This window comes from Peromyscus californicus, unplaced genomic scaffold (assembly GCF_007827085.1).
Source record: "Peromyscus californicus insignis strain IS unplaced genomic scaffold, ASM782708v3 Scaffold_7__1_contigs__length_154581171, whole genome shotgun sequence".
NCBI classification, from domain to species: domain Eukaryota; kingdom Metazoa; phylum Chordata; class Mammalia; order Rodentia; family Cricetidae; genus Peromyscus; species Peromyscus californicus.
Window position 1 is genome coordinate 112,813,531 of NW_026294595.1, and position 18,476 is coordinate 112,832,006.

The window sequence follows — 18,476 nt, forward strand, 5'->3', positions numbered from 1 at the left end:
GTATAATAGGGGACCAGAGTGAGATATAGCTCCAGCATCACACCCCTTAGTGACCTACTTCCACCAAGGAGGCTCCACCTACTACCTTCAACCCAACACTTCCCAAACAAACCATCCTACTATGAAGCCTTTGGAGGCTTAATCTGTTGATTAGGACAGAGAATTTAACATCCAATCATTTCTGAACATGTCCTGACACTCAGTGGTGTGCTTCATTAGCTCTCTAAACATTTCTAGAGTCTAATCAGTCTCTCAATAGAAACTGACTCTCACACACCCTTTCTCTCCACAGAACAAGGAATAATCCCCTAACCACACCCTGCTCCACAGCCCTCACCAGGAAACTTTTCTCTAATGTTTTTTCCTCAACATTAATTGTTCAAAGGCCTTTCCTGATCCCCTTTCTCTCAGACTACCCAGTATCCACCCCATCCTATATAATTTTATTTGGCCGATTATCTATTTTTGTGCCTCTAATACTAATTTTAAAAAATTTATCTGACTTTTCTCCACCAAAAAAAATGGCATTTGGAGAGAGAAAAGCCATTGTTTTTCTTCCACGATTTTACATAAGAACTAAGCAGTGAAGCTTCCATCAGCACATGGCACCCTGTGCATAAGGGTATATGCAGGAATTGTGGAAACTTTTCCTGAGGAAAAGTTAGCAAATATATCTACCCATCCCACACAGAAGAGCAGACAGAAACAAAGAAATGATTCCATCCAGGTGTAGTTTGGTGAACCAATTAGCTTAATTGAGGTCACATACAAGATCATGGACAGTTTATGGGTGGCTCTACCACCAAGGAAAAGATGTCTCTCTTTCTCAGCAATGGCTGATTGCCTCATCCTTTTCAGGAAGGACTTCTTGAGTCCCACCGCATTTCAAGATGCAATGTTAAGGAGCCCAGTTTTGTGTGAGCATCCTTCAGGCAATTACAGTTGCTGAGTTCAAGAAGCCAGAAGCCAATTCCTTGGCTTTATATACAACCAGGACAGATCCAGAAGCAGCCACAAACAGAAAAATTAATGCATGAAAATGTTGTGGAAAGTTTACCTGAAGAATAAAGAGGAGAAGGAACAAGAGGGAGAGGCTTAGTCCAAAATAGAGGTCCAGATACCCATCAAAGAAGAAGGGAAGAAAGTATTGGGCGGTGGGCAGAATCAACTTCTGAATACAGCATAGCTATGGGAAGGTGTCAACCAGACCAACGGATGGTTCATTAAACAGACTGTGATTTGGGTAGTGGCAGCCAGAATCTAGTTTCCTCACTCCACCTCATCACTAGCTGGAAAAGCTCTAGTAGAGTCAAGGCTAAGAGGCCTCTATGGATCCAAAAGCAGCAGCAGCATGCTAACAGCTTAGACTCCTTATGGAGGGCTCTGTTCCCACAGTGATCTGTACAATGCACTCTGAGAACTATTGCTGCTATAAGCTTACTTTGAAGCATTGAATCCTCAAGTATATGATCACACACACACACACACACACACACACACACACACACACACACACACACACACACACACTAGACCTCATGGTTATAAACAGGTATTTTATTTCTCACACCTTTGGAAAGGCTGAGAAATACAGGATCAAGGTGACTACACACCCTCCACATGGCAAGGACCTGCTTCTTGGGATACAGATCTGCATTTTTTCATTATCTTCTTGTAGCAAAATGGAGATGGGGCAAGAAAGATAAACAAACTCTCCCTGTCTGTATAAGGTGACCAATCCCATTTATGAGAATTATACGTTCATAACTGAATTATTTCTCAAAGACTCCACCTTCTCATTTCATCACATTAAGTTGGGATTTCAACATAGAAATATTGTAGAGATACAACTATTTCTTGTACATCAACAGAGAATTTAAAATGACACACAAATATGACATTGCTTGCCCCTTCTCCTTCACACTCACCTGTGTTACTTTTCTATTGCTGTAATAAAACACTATGACCAAAAGAAACCTGGGAGGAAAGGGTTTATCTGGCTTATATTTGCCAGGTCACAGTCTATTGAGGAAAGCCAAGAAAGAAACTGAGGCGAAGCCATGGACAAATGCCGCTTACTTGCTCCTCATGACTTGCTTGCTCATCCTGCCTTCTTATGGCACTCGTGACTCCTCAGGGGTATCATTGAATTCAGTGGATCAGACCCTCCCACATCAATCATTAAACAACAACAACAAAAAGTGCCCCACAGACTTATTTACCTGCAATGTAATGGAGGCTTTTTTTTTCAACTAACATTCCCTGTTCTCAGGTGACCCTAGTTTGTGTCAAGGTGACTTAAAAACTCACTGGGACAACCAAGGAAAGTAAAAGTTTCTAAATACACAACATCCCTCCCCCAAACTCTTATCTGCTGTAGATGAATCAGTACCCCACAAAGAGAGTCATTTTGACCCCTAGACATATTTAAGTCTTTCTAACCACTATAAACTCTCATGAGAACACAGCATTCCCTCAATTATATAAAATTACTCAAACATTTAGGCAGAGTCTTAAGTAGCTGGTAGGGTGTTGATGAGTTGGTTAAAAGGGTAATATTTTATTACTGATTTTTTCCCCAATCTTTTCAATAGCTTTGCATAGTGTTTTGTTATTTGTATATTTATTTATTTTCACTTTAATTTTCTGTCAAACCAACATCTGTAGTCATGACAATAGAACATGCATAAAAAGCTATTGTCTTCTGCCTTTGATCCCCTCTTGAGGGGTCAATGTCTAAGCTTCATACTCTGGAGTGACTGCATTCATACAGTTCTCATCTCCTTTTCTTGATGGCTCACTCAACTCTCTAACCTCTATACTTCTGTGGCTGGGTCTTGAATTATCTTGATTGTTTGTGATGTTGAAATTCTCTAAAATGTCACCAATTTGTGAATAAGGCAACAGCATTAAAAAGTTAGTGTAGGAATTTAGAATGCCACCTTGGCAAATTTTTAGTCTTGTCTCTAAGAGGAAGGTTAGAGCATGCCTTTATTGGTTCTTGGCATCTATACTCAAGTGTTTTAAGTAACTGAGACTGGACAATAACTGTTACATTCTAAGACCAAGTACTTAAAAAGTGAGTGTGGGTGTAAAAATATTTGCCGAGTGAGACATTTTCATTTTGCCCACGTAGCTCCTAGTACTAGTTCCATAACCTCTTCTCAGTAGTTTCATCCTGTGTTTATTTCTCTGCCTACTTACTTTTAACATCTTGAAGTAGCATCCATTCTTTTAGTTTTGACTCTCTCAGGGCTACGTGAACTATGGCCAGCAGTTTGGAGGACAGGAGCAGCACTGCTCTGGAGGGTTTGCTGCTATCCAGACCTCCCCATCCTCTTCTTCCATGATTAAATTCCTAAAGAAGTGTTCTTCAAGGAGCCAGTTTCCCTTGGGTGGGGTGTTTTCATCTCACTGTCAATCACTTGGACTAGTCTGTAGCGTTCAAACCATTCTCATTAGCAGGAATTTTGTTTTAATAGAAATCTGATTTTAAAAAAAAAACACTCACAACAAAAGACCTCAGCATATTTTAGCAACAATTTTTCTAGGGGAATCATCCAACTTATGGAAGAAGTTTTGTGGAAGCGGAACTAAGAGCTGAGTCTTTGTACTCTATGAGAAAGTGGGTGAGGGAGAAGTTGAGATTCAAACGCTGCTTCTTGTTTGCTTCTACACCTGTCACTGTAAGTTATTAGAGTAAACATTCATTTATTCGTTAACTCATTTGTTGATGCATTCCATAAAAAACTGTGAGGAAAGTGATTTACAACTTAAGGGAGTCGATTATTTGATGCTACTGTTGCATACCATATTACTTGTGAATTGTGTCAAATATCTGAGAGTTAGCTGCATTTCTTGGCTGACTTTATACATGGACTATAAAGACAGTAATAGTTTCATATTCTGTTTGTCTAAAGTCATATTTCCTGAAAGTAGAATCTGAGACTTGAAATTGACTAAAAAAATATTTTTAAAATCCATTAAAAATATCCATAGGTTCAAAACTTTTCTACCATTCTGAATACAGTGATGAAAATCTGACATTCTACTTAGTCTCACCTTGGTTATGAACCAGCCCTTTGTCAATATATTCACTCTGTATATACTACCCATCCATTAGTCACTTGATAGTTACTTAAATTATCTAATCAACTGTGGAAGTAGTGCAGTGATTGCATTCAAGTAACTTTTAATTTACTTAGTAGTAGTCTCAAGACACGAAACAATGATGATAATTTGGAGAAGCTGAAGAGAAACTGTTAAATCCTTCCTTTGTATAAAAACAGGAATGTTCTAAAGTGATAGAAAAATAATGTCATAAGCTAAGGATTCTAAGGTCCATAGTAAATTATTATTTATGGTGTTATAAATCTCATTGTGGTTAACTTGTAAATTAAAACTTACAATAGCTCTGCATACACCTCCCACATGAATGCACTATAAATACAGTACTATCTTTAACTTGAGATATACTCTTCTAGATAAGGAGGGGCTACTGCATTATTCATTGAGGAAGTGTTTCAGCAGGAATGGAATAAGGGGAGCAGGTGGAAGAGATGAAGTAGTTAAGAAAGAATGTGGTTGATCTCTTCTGAAGAGCCAGAGCTGACAGCAGGAGAATCTCTAGATCATTTTTACACCATGGTGGTATTCTCTTATGTTATAAGGTGAAGGGCTGGTCTGCTGTGCCTTCTTGTTGTGACCCTGCTTGTAGGTTGCTGGGGAAGAGGACAACAATGAGTCATCAGGAGGCAACATTCGCAGGATTTGAGGTGATTGAATCATAGGTGGACACTAACAAAATATGCCACTAAGCGCATGAAGTGGACTGAAGTATAATTTTCAGAAATAAAAGAAAGGTTAAGCATGTCTGGAAGACACCAGAATCTAAGGTGCTGGATAGTACATATGCATGGTTAGGCATACTTTCATTGAGGTGGTCATATCTGAAGGAGGAACAGGAGTTGCATGAAATCTAAATGGTATTATAATAAAAACCCAGAGCCAGATATTAGCGTGAAAGATGAAAGATCAGAAGACACAAGCTACTAGAGAAACTTCTCACCACTACCAAATCCTCAGGCTGAATGGAAGACAAGACCTTGTCTCCAAGAATCCTTAGACTGCAAGCCTCTGAGTCCTCAGCCAAAAGGGAGCTCTAGCCAAAAAAAGCCTTTAGGTCCTGTCTCCTCATGCCTTATATACCTTTCTCCACCTAGTCATATCACTTCCTTCTTAGTGCTGGGATTAAAGGTGTGTGCCACCACTGCCTGGCTCTGTTTCTCTCCTAGACTGCATCAATCTCATGTAGTCCAGGGTAGCTTTGAACTCACAGATTTCCAGATGGATCTCTGCCTCCTGAGTGCTACAATTAAACATGTGTGCCACCACTGCCTGGCATCTATGTTTAATCTAGTGACTTGTTCTGTTCTCTGATCTTCAAGCAAGTTTTATTAGGGTACACAATATATCACCACAAACAGGCTTGCTAAAACAAATGGTATAGGTTCAGTTTGGCTAAGGCTCAGGAGGTATAAAGAACCAGAGGAATGCAATCCAGTATAGTTGTAATAGATCTCTCCAGAAGATGGCTCTCATACCATGTCTTTGCTTCCCATTTCTACCTTGTTTGGAAAAAGTCATTACTAGTTTACCACAATATAATACACTGACAGAAAATACAATGTATTATTAATATACAACCTAAATATCTGTTTACAGAGTGATACATCCATGTCTTCTAATGTAGTAATTCTTTCCAGTCCTGCACCACTGGAGCATCATAGTATTGTATCTGGACACCAGAATTCTGTATTAAGTAAGCAGGGAAGGAGGACATAGTTTATACTATGTCTTATGGTTGTACAATCTTTGACAGCCTACTTATGATTTCTAGATGCCTGGACTTCAAGTGTGGATTATGATAGGCAAACAGAGTTGTCTAAGACACATTCTTGTGCACTACCAATGTTATCTAAAAACATTTTCTAGAAAGGCTTGTTCCATCATATTGATCTCTATAAGTTGGAGAACTGAACACATATTTGGGAGGGAACAAGAGAAACAAAATAAAGCAAAATTACCCTCAGCTTTCTTCCTGAAAGTATCACATGAAGGAAAAATGCAGAGAGGACAAAAACCCACATCTATTACTATTAACACTGTATTTGTGAATAAGGCTTATGTATGAATAAACAATCATATTTTCTAGCATTCCCGTGAAGTTAAGCCTTCATATAAGCCTAAATCCCAAAGGAATCTGATCTGGAAATAGGTTCTCTTGGAAACATCTGTAGTCTATGTCTTTTCCCAAATGTAATGTGATTCTGCGTTGAAATCCCAGAACCTATAGCTTCTCCATAGGGTACTTCCCTGGGCACTGGGCCATTTTACATGTTCATACAGAGGCAGAAGTCCCCAGAGAATCTTCTCATCCACAAATGACTGACAAGTCAAAAGAATAGAATCCCAGCTTCCTTAGACCCAGACCATCTTTGAGGAATACTATGGATCTTCCCACAGTTTTCATTTTGGTTTCAGGATTTCCCTCTGAGGAGCCCAATCCAAGCCAGAGCTCTAGAACAGATGTAGTTACTCCGTGTCGTGTTTCCTGTTGGCACCTGTAAGCAGCTCTGAGTTTTACTGTTAAGCCTTTCAATTCCAAACCTCCAGATGTCATTTCTAAGCTGGCAGGATTTCCTTCCTTTCAAGTTGAGTACATTCTCTTTTGGAAATCATGAAAGCATCACAGATGGCCTCGTGATATAAATAATTAGTGACAAAGATAATTATTGCTCATCTGTGATGAATCAAAGTTCTTTTATTTAGTCCACAACAAGCCGGACATAGTCACTACATTGCCCTAGGGGCTGAACAGTCGTACAGTTTAGAAGGTTGTCCTGTACTTTTGCCTCCTGGGGTCATGTGCTAAATATTTATCTGCAGTGTCCCTGTTCATATGCTCTCACACTATCAGTTTTCATGTTAATATTTTTCTTGGCAGTTGGTCACAGGCTCTGCAGTACAAACTGCAGGCTTTGTTTGTCAGAGCTTTACTTTTTGATGCTTTTCAATGCTCTTCATAAAGAAAAATTACTCTTCTGATGGTTTAAGTAAGATATCCAGAAATGCAAAGCAAACCCTTTAACATCCTCTCATCGAGGTTGATGACCTCCTGCTGGTTTTAGTCTGTTTTATGGCAATCTCTATTTCATCATCCTCTCTGACCTTTATTGATTAAAGCTGGGATGATTATTCTTTATCCCTCCGTGTCAATTTGGCCTCAGAAGTGCATCTACATAAACATTCTCGTATAAGCTTGTCAATGGACAGCACAATGAAGGAGTAAGAAACCTTCAGTGATGATCTATATCCACCTTGATTTCTTCATGACTTTGACCATGTGTGTGAAATGTAACCCCTTAATCGAGTATCAAGAGAAAAAAAAAGGACTCATGATTTCCACATTTTAATTTAGGTACAAAATTTCATGACTGTCAGTTGTAGGTAGAACTCATCAGAACATACACAGAACATACATCTCTGCCTCTGAAAAAATCAATAATTAGTAGTTGCATGGATGGTTAGCAATGTGTGATACTTGAATTAATGATAACAATATTAGCCCAGGACTTATTGGAAATATAAAATATTGGTCCTACCTTGAACAATTGAACCTGAAACCCTGAGGGTAGGGCCCATCAATTTGATGTTTGTTTAAGTTTGAGACTTAGTGGTCTATGACAAAACAAGTCAAGAACCATCAAGATAGTATGAGGGAGTGTATTTTACTAAACAAGACTTGATCTCTATCAAAATTAGTAAAAAAGTGGTTTCATCGTGGCCTTGCAAATGATTTTGACTTAAGACCTGGAAGAACTTTCAGGAATCTGCACTTTAATAAAGACCAGTTTGAGGAAGGTGCCTGACCTGCTATTCTGCTTTCCAGCATGTAGCGTAAAGTGAGGGTAAAAAAGAACTAACAGATGGAGGAAAGGAAGAAAGGCCAGTGTAGTGAAGAGATAAAGAAAGCAAGAAAAAAGAGCTGCAGACCCTGTCAGCTAGGAAACCAAAACAATAGAATGGTCCTATTTAGTTAATACTTATTGCTAGAACACGAACCCTACTGGAACAACTTAAAGGCGGTCCTTGAGAAGAGATAGTGTGTACTTTTAAAATACATTGCTGCCAGTAGAGAGCAGAAGCTAGCAAATATCATAGTTTAGTTTCCTACTGTTATGGAGCAAAGGGCAGGCTATACCAAGTGCAGATAAAAGCTTTATCAGAACAAAACACAAGACCCTCTTTCCTAGTATTATCTCAAAGCAGCAAGCCATGACTTTGAAAAAACTACTGGGAATGTAGTAGGTTTGAGTTCCAAAACAGACACCGTGTCTGACTCATCCCTGCTGCTCTGCCGTCTTATGGTATAAGCATCACAGCATGGTTATAAATGGAAAAGAGAACTTGGAATTTTTACAAGAACTTGTCTAAATGTAAAGGATGTGACAGTTTTAAATATGTCCATCAACAGTATGCATTTCAGGATGTGGAGGCTGGTTTCCTCTCTGATTTCCCAGGCTCAGTGAACTCTCTAGGAGAGAGAATGTGGTGGAAGTAATGTCATGTGCAATGGTGAGGTCACAGGAGGCATGTACCTTATGTCTTGTTTCTTACCTAGCATCCCTCTCTAGCTTCTCTCTCTCCTTTTCAATTATTTTAATTTTTGAAAACAACATATGTGAGCACTGCATTTGCATAACTTCTCCCTTCCTAAACTCCTTTTATCCAGGTCCCCTTCCAAATACATGATCTCTTCTTTAATTATTATTGTTACACACACACGTACACACACAAGCACACACACAGTGTGCATATATATGCACACATGTATATAATCTACTGAGTTCATTTAGCTTTGCTCCTGTGTACATGTGCCCTGGACTGACCACTTGAGATTGGACAACATACATGGGAGTGCATCACTGGAGGAGAATGAGTCTTTCTCTCTAAGCAGGGATTGATCACGTACAGCTCTTAATTTAGTGATGGGACCATGTGAATTTTCCCCTGTTCCCTCTGGCAAGTCAGTTGGCATTGTTATTATGGTGATCTTTTTTAGGCAACCATATTGTCGATAGTTCTGGGTTATCTCATTCTATATAATATGTCCTTAACTATTTTGTCAGATGCCAGCAGTATTGTAAGAACATTCAAGCAGTCTGTGAGAAGGCTGGCATAGAGAAGGACTGAGACCTCTTGCTAATTATGAGCCTTACCCTGCCTACCAAAGGATAAGCCACTTTGGAAATGGACACCAGCCCTGTCAATTCTTCAGATGACAAAAAAAATTATTCAGATGAAAGAATGCATATGTATTTTGTGAAAGTCATCCATTTGTCACTGGATGCAATAGAGGTTATGGGGAATTAGAAGTATTCCTAATTGAAGGACACTATGGGGTATTTCACAGGATAGGTTTAGGAAAGGTCTACTTCCAAGGTACAGGCATCACTTAGCCCCACCAAGTCACTGTTGGCAACCTGGGAGAATTTATGGCATTGTTGCACAGACCCACTTATAGCAAGATCACCGCACTTGGCAGAAACTGCTTTAAAACAACCTCAACTTAGCATATATATATATATATATATATATATATATATATATATATATATATATATAGAAGATATATAGAAATACATGAACATGGATTTTGGCTAATTAATTTGATTTTAAATTTGTTTATATCTGCCCTAGATCATGATTGAAAAGATTTAAAGCAGTAAAACCTAAGGAAAGTAAGAGACTTTAAGTAGCCGAAGATATTTAATGCATTGTTCTACTGCAACTTCCGGAACAAAGAGATGGCATGGCAATGTTTCACCCGTGATCAGAGACCAGCTTACATAACATCAGCTCTCTGAATGCAGAAGAGCCTCCAGTAATTATGAGATTGTATGATACAATGAGTAAACTTTCAGGGACCAGAGTGAAGATGACAATTCTGATGGATAACAACTTTTCTATTATTTTATTTTGAGATATTTCAAACTTGATACCAAACTCCTGATCCACCTGCCTCAAGCTCCCTGATTACAGACATATCCACCATGCCCAAATCAACTGTCATTCTGAATGTAGCAATCAAAGAATACTTCAACACAGCAATTCAGAAGATGATGTACAAGTTTCCTGGCCAACATATTTCCTGTGCCTTCCAGGTGACTGAGCAAGCCCTACGGATGGTAAGCCCTTGAAAGAATCAGTCTTTTCAGAAACTATGTGTTCCACTTAAGCTGAGTCACACTTCCCAGTGTCACTGTATATTATAAACACTAAGACTTTATTTGTTTATCATGGCATCAGCTCAGTATGCTTGTCCACATCATCTTTACTGAGAATATAAAACTTTTCCTATCTTGACCATTGCAAATTATTGTGGCACATGTGAGGAAATCTGATAAACTACATGCTGACTCTTAATCCCTGAAGTGACACATAGTCCACTGGATACATTAAATGTGGTGGTGATGTATGTTCAAAGGAGAACAAAACTAGTCTCCAATATTCCCAGAAGAAAGAAAACATTAACCAGAATAAATGTTTACCATGCCTTCCAGTGCTACTGATTTCCATATAATGTAGAAAATTAGGAATCTCTGGGCCATATCTCTCATTGGCCAGAAACAATAAGTCTCAGAATACATAGTCATAAGATGATACCTCCTGGAAAGCAGGGTAGAGTTTTAAAATTCCCCCAAGATAAGATGGAGAACCAGAGACATAATGATCTGTATGCATTTTGTCCTTTGTCCTGAGGCAACTCACACAAAGCCAAATTCACTGCTTATACATTCCCTTAAATCTTTTAACCACACTTAAGAGATGTTTTCCTGTCAGTTCATTAAACTGTTACAAGTAACACATGTGTCTTGCAGTCAATGAATAGCTCAGGAACCACAGCAAGAGACATGAGGGTTGTTCCTCCCTCTACCGGCTTCCATTAAGTAGTATTTTCCCTGAACTTGTCTACAATGTTGTTTAGCCTTTTAATTGATAAAGTGGAACGACTTACTAGATGGACGGGTCTGTCATACATAGCTAGCCCTCTCTTTTTCCCATGTAAGAACAAGCTTGAATACACAGAACACTGTTCAGTTTGCTTCTCCACACAGTAGACTTTATAACGATGTAACCACAAAACAGATGCCTATGGTAGTTCAGAAATGAGTATGTCTGGGTTTGAAATGCAATGTTTGTAGTGCAATAATAGGAAAGCCTATGTGTGGGGGGCGGGCAGCATTCAGAACAAGCTATCATTATCTAATGTCTTACTGATTTGTTCGAATTTCAATTTGTGAGACTCTTCCTCAGTGAGTTCCCAACTGTAGTTCAAAGTAAGACATTTCTGGATGAGACAGTTGATTGGCTTGATCTGTTTGGGAGGCATCCAGGCAGTGGGACCAGATCTTGTGCTCATTGCATGAGTTGGCTGTTTGAAACCTGGGGCCTATGCAGGATTGTTTGGCTCGGCCTGGGAGGAGGGGACTAGACCTACCTGGACTGAGTCTACCAGGTTGACCTCAGTCTGTGGGGAAGGCTTTGCCCTGGAGGAGATGGGAATGGGGGGGGGGGGTTGGGGGGAAGGTGAGGGGGACGGGAGGGGAGAGAACAAGGGAATCCGTGGCTGATATGTAGAACTGAATTGTATTGCAAAATAAATTAGTAAAAAAAAAAAAAAAAAAAGTAAGACATTTCTTAGTGACAGGGTGTTTTGACAACTCCTCTCTCCTCAAAAACTTGGAAACCCTCATTCTCTCTCTTCTTGACCAATCTTTTTCCATTTTCAGTTGTAAATTCATTCAGACAATACTAGTCCATAACAATTAACACTATACTTTTCCATCATGAATATTACTCTACATGAATATCACTCTCAGGTGCTTTTGGTTGTGCCTCATTAGTGGAATTAATGGTATTTTTGGTAAAGACAGAATTTGGTTCTTAAAAATTCAAATGAGCAGCTGATTTTGATGACTAGCAGAGATCACAGTATTGGAAGTAGAGATGTTTGAATGCAAGAGTCTCACTTTTGAAAGAAAAACAGACCTCTGAGTCTAAAACCTGGCTCTAATGATTATTAATGGACAAAGAGTCAGGAAGCACAGCCTTTATGCTGTATGCTGCACTATAGAGGAGTGCACAGAAATGGAAATGTACTCCTCAGTGCAGTGGACATTGCTGTGGGAAATGTGATCCTCAGTGCAGTGGACATTGCTGTGGGACAAACGAATACCTGCTGAAGGAAAGTGGGAGAGTTTAGTCACAAAACTATCCCCAAGAGCCACACCTTTTTCCTCCTATGGAGGAGTGGCCTGGGTGGAGATGAGAGTTCAGCATCCCCTGGCACGCTGCTGGTTCCAGCCAGATCTGGCTGCTCCCCCATTTACTAAGGCCACCCTTTCATAGAGAACCTCTTTAATGATTCAGGAATTGACTTTCTTGGGAAATCCTCTTTCCTCTGTCTGCTGGTGCCTCGAAGAAGCCATTTTCAACTAGCGGTTATTCAATTCTAAGGGCAAAAACCTGGTGTCCTCCCCCAAGGTGAAGGATGTCTGGGGTGTTTTTCACTTTTCATAACAACTCCTTGTAGATGTAACCAACTGTCTTATTAAATAAGAAACACAGAACCAATGCAAAGAAGAAAGCCAAGAGGTCAGAGCTAAGAGCTAAAACCTTACCCTTCCTCCTGCGGTGGTCCTACCTCTCCAAAAGAGAGCTACTTCCTGTGTTAAAGTCTTTATATAGACTTTCTGTTCTGCCTTCTCATTGGTTGTAAACCCAACCACATGACTGCCTCATCACTGCCTGTCTGTATAGACCTCCAGGTCTTCTAGGGTTGGTATTGAGATTAAAGGCATGTGTATCCAATGCTGGCTGTATCCTTGAACACACAGAGACTTACCTAGCTCTACCTACCAAATGCTGGGATTAAAGGCATGCGCCACCACCACCCGGCTTTCCTATGGCTTGCTAATATCTCTGACCCCCAGGCAACTTTATTTATTAGCATACAAATAACATTTTAATACAAATAAAATATCATCATAACTCCTAGGAACACAGTGACCCTGGACATCAACAAAAGCCAGGTCAGTTTGTTTGTTTGATTTTATATCTTTCTTTTCTCAGAATCTCTTCCTTCACTCCCTTAAAGCAACAGCTCAAAGTTTTATAGATTCAAAAATTAGCTTCATGTTCCCATGACTACACTGTGTCTAATATCCTTAGAAAACCTAATCTTGTTCAATCCAAGTAAATCTAATCACTTCTGTTTCAAATTCTGCTAGACTTCTCCCCTCTCTCTACACATTCCTATTCTGACTTTAGATGATGGAAGACCGGGCAAAAATTTCTGGTGGATTTTCGCCCTCTGTGCACCCACAAAGGAAGTATTATGTGAGGGTTTGGGTGCAAATGATTTGATGCTTCCTTGCTTCCCAAATGGGCACAGGGTAGAGAGTACTGATGAGGCCTTGGTCCCAACAAGAACTCACCCTTTTTTTTGGAAATCCTTGAGGTTCTCCCAGTCGCAGTCCATAGCAACAGTGGAGCTTTTCTGTCAACATCTGTCCATCATGTGCGTTCCTCTCTCTCATCCTGATGCTCTGCTGCCTTGAATAACAAGAACTCTTGTTAAATTGGAAAGAGCTTTAACTTATGAAAACATAACAAAACTTCTCCGATGCTGGTTGAAAATGCATAAATAAGACAATCTCGTGTATTTGCATCAAACACTCATCCTCTTTTTCTCTAGGAGATCTCTTGCTCATCTTCAGGTGAAAATTTTTGATTACTTTTTTTTTTATTGGTGTGGAAAATAGAAAGAGAGGCATGTTTTCTGCACTGCCAGGTTTCAGAGCTCTTCCTTATGTCAGTCATAGAAATAAATCTTCCAACTATTTTCATGAATATTTACACCCACATAGCAGCAAAAAGCATAAAAGCCAAGGCTGTGACTTTCTAGACCAAGGTCAAATGAATTAACTGATAACAACAGAATTCAACAGCAAAATCTCATTTGATTTTTGATTCTAATAAACATTTTGAATGGATTCCCTGCTGTAGGGTCAGCGGGGAACTTTGTGAAGAGTAACAGGAAAACGCTTGACCGGTCCCAGAATCGGGAATTGGAATATTGAAAGGGGTTTCAACACTGCATGCATCTCAGTACCTGTTCAGGTAACAGCAGCTCTTCAGAAAACAAAGTCCATCTTAATTTGCATTGACTTGAATGGTTGTTTCTGTGTTTTAATTATTAAGTAACTTGGCTAGGCAGTACTCTAATAAAGAACAAACTGATGGGAGCTGAAGAGATAGGTCAGCAGGTAAGAGTGCTTGCTGTACACACATGAAGACCTGAGTTCAGATCCAGCACACATATAAAAATATTGATCAGCAGCTATACACCTACCAGTACCATGTATATGGGGAAGGGCACTGGGGACAAGAAGAATTCAGGATGATGCTTGCTCGTCTCAGCTTGGCTCTAGGGCCAGTGAAAGACCCTGTGTCTTGTGTATGAGAAATCAGGCAGAGAGTTGATAGAGAACATCCACATCCATTATTCCTCTGACTTCAATAAGCATGTTCCCAGGTACTTTACCAGCATACACATGTACACACACACACACACACACACACACACACACACACGAGGGAGGGAATAAATAAATAAAACAAATAATATAATATATTGGTGGATCTTTGTGTGCTAGCCAAACAGTAGAAATCACTGTGTTTATTATCATCCTTTCTGTTTCCCCTGTTCAATTTCTTTCAAAGCAAATATTATTCTAAAATGCTTATCATTCCTGTTGATTTTTTCTATATATGCATATATTTGAAACTAAAATGCAAATTGTTTTATTTTTGTTTTTAAACTTATGTATACACACACACACACACACACACACACACACACATATGCTTGTTTTCCTTTAACATTATGTTTGTTTCTTCACATAACTAAGCATAGTGTATATTCCTTCATTTCTCCTGTATTAGCCAAGGTTTGCTAGGCCTGTGGTGCTCAACCTTCCAAATACTACAATCCTGCAATACAGTTTCTCATGTTGTAATGACCCTAACCATAAAATTATTTTGTTGCTACTTCATAATTGTAATTTTGCTACTGTTTTGAATCCTAATGTAAATATCTGATATGCAGAATATCTGAAATTCTATCCCCAAAGTGTTGAGACTCACAGAGAAGCACTGTAATTATATATATATATATATATGTATATATATATATACATATATATATATATATACATATATATATATATATATACACATATATATATATGGAAAGGTGTTTTATTAGAGGACTGGTCCAACTATAGCTGTCTTTATACAGCTGAGACCTGAAATCTGGGTCCTTCAGTAGTCTGAATCCAATGCTAAAGGCCTATAAGCTCTTGGATGAAGCGGCCATCCCACTTATAACAGGACTGACCCTAACAGGGCCAGTTGAATTTTGTTTTTATTCAGGTGCCAGTTTGCTAAGACCTCTGCTCCACGTTACCCTACTATCCTATGTTGACTCACATCTGGCTTCAATAAGACCCTCAGAAAGTATGTCCGGTCTGGTAGCCAATCAGGCTCCTACCTGGCCACAAGCAGAAATTGTTCTTGCTATTTTCAGTCAAACAGACCCCTGACACAGCAGACAGACCCCTGACACAGCAGACAGACCCCTGACACAGCAGACAGACCCCTGACACTGCAACCACAGTTGCTGACCAGATGTCCTGAGTCAATCATAAAATGATTCCTATACCAGTAAGGATCTATACCCAATCATTTAACCACAGCTGGAATTCCCCTAATCCTGCTTAAAAGGAGCTTGAGAGCTTCTCTCAGGGTCATCATTTTGCCATTTTGTCAGATGATTTGACCCCAACATGCTGGAATTTTTTATTAAACATTCTTGTTGATTGCATACGTAACTGGTGGTCTCTTATGAGACTTCTCACATAACCTTACACTGGACAGCCACTAGTAATCAGTCCACCTGGTGGATATAGAAGTTGTTATGTAACAAGCTTTTCCTGGGGAGATACAACACACACATTAGACACATTCTCCCCTCAGAGGGAGCACATCATAGACAAAAATCATAGATACCACCAAAATCCAACTTGGTGAACCAATGAGCTTATTGGTGTCACTTACATGAGCAGAAATGACTCAAAGACAGCTGCATCACAAAAACCCACCCCAGCATGGGTGCCAGATTACAAAAGCTGGGAACCTGGAGCATATTGCTGCTAGGGTCCAAGAGATGCCCCCAAGAAAGACCAACAGTCACGTATGCAATTTAGCAAGAGCGTTTATTGTTTCTAGTAGTTGGGGTGGCAAACGGCAACCCCAAAGGGAGGTCACAAATTCCTTTTAAGCAGAGTTAGGGGAATTCCAGGGAGAAAGGATTAATCTGCTGCTGATTGGTGGAGGAACGATTAGTCTGGTGGCTGGTGTGTGGGAGGCTGTAGTGGTTAGTGACCCATTGGTGGTAGTGGTGGGTCTAGTGTCTAGGGGCTTGTGGATGAGACAGTAGGGAAAGCTATCTTTAGCTAGCAGAAGTCTGGGGCATCCGCTGAGCCAGCAGAAGGGGCTTTGGAGTGCCTGCTGAGCCGACAGGAGGCTGAGGGGCACCTGTTGATTGCCCTAATTGTGGCTTTCCTAAGAATTACTTGCTCAGCTCCAGTTTGTTCAAGTGAACTGAAACTAAGGCCTGGTCCATGTCAGGGCTGCTAGAGGAGCCTGTTATGGCCCTGGTTTGGCCACCCCATCCTCTCAATTGCACAGTCTGTGGGTAACACAAATGGTTGAATAAAATCTTCTCTAAGTGGCTCAGTTGGACTAAACCTCTTCCAAGTAGTTCATCTGGTTTCTGCCTCTTCCAGGTTGCATGGCTGGCCTCTGCTTCTTTCAGGAAGCTTGAATTGTCAGAATTATCAGTCTTTTTTGTGGCTTGATTTTTCTTGGAGTGACTCCTCAGCTTTCTTTACTATTTACTCTTGGGAGGGAGGAACCCACTGAACCTGGTCAGTTTCAGGGACTTCCTGAAGCTGTGTTGAGTTGCTTACCTTCTGTTTTAAGGCTCCACTGTAGCTAGAGTTTTCCTGCTTGGCCCACAGTCAGGACAAATCTCTCTCACCTGCCAGTCCCACAGTCGCTCAAACCCGACCAAGTAAACACAGAGACTTATATTGGTTACAAACTGTATGGCCGTGGCAGGCTTCTTACTAACTGTTCTTACAGCTTAAATTAATCCATTTCTATAATTCTATACCTTGCCACGTGGCTCGTGGCTTACCGGCATCTTCACATGCTGTTTCTCATCGTGGTGGCTGGCAGTGTCTCTCTGACTCAACCTTCCACTTCCCAGCTTTATTCTCCTCCTTGTCCCGCCTACACTTCCTGCCTAGCCAATGGCCAATCAGTGTTTTATTTATTGACTAATCAGCAACACATTTGCCATACAGAACATCCCACAGCACTCCACCCTGTAGAATGGAATGTTTCCTTCTCTAAGGAAACTGCTGCACAACAAAATGTGGATCTGATGCCAGCAAATAGTTGCAATACAGGAGGCAGCAACAGAAACACTCAGAAGAAGCAATGGTAGATCAGGGAGCCAAACTGCTTTTCCTGACCTCATTGTGTGTGGGTCAAATACAAGAAAGTAACACCTACTTTGAAGACCAGATTTCTCTACTTACTTAGTCCACTCTGGAAACACCCTCATAGAGGTACCTAGGGATGCCATTCTTTGATTGATTTTAAATACCATCAAATTGAAAAGTCTAAACATTACATCTTCCACACAGTAATTCATTGTTAAGATTTGTTATATTAATACACATGTTGAGGTTGTGTTAATTAATTTGAAAAATTTATTTATTTATGTATGTGTGTGTATGTGTGCAGGTATGAGATTATATACTCCACCTGTGTACAGATTCTCAAAGAGAAAACAGCATTGGATTCCCTGAAGTAGGACTTATAGACAGTTGTGAGCTTCCCAGTTTGGGAAGTAAGATTTGAACTCAAGTTCTCTGCAAGAACAGTTAGGGTTCTTAATCACTGAGCCATCTCTCCAGCCCCCCCCCCCCACCACCATTTTTTCTTGCTAGTATATAAAGTCCATCAATAACTATATGGTCATTTCTTTGCCTCACTGGCAATAAACTTTTGGAAAGTGTACAGTAGATTTTACCAATTATTGCCAAAACGTTCCAAAGTGATCACACCATAGTTTATGTAAGAAACTCACTACTCCTTATCATATACCAAACTGCACTTTTTATTTAACTCATAAGTATGCAACTGTTCTTAATAGCTGCCTGAGCTTTACCTCCCTGGATTAGCTCTATGTTTAGGTACATTTTTAGGTTTCTGGG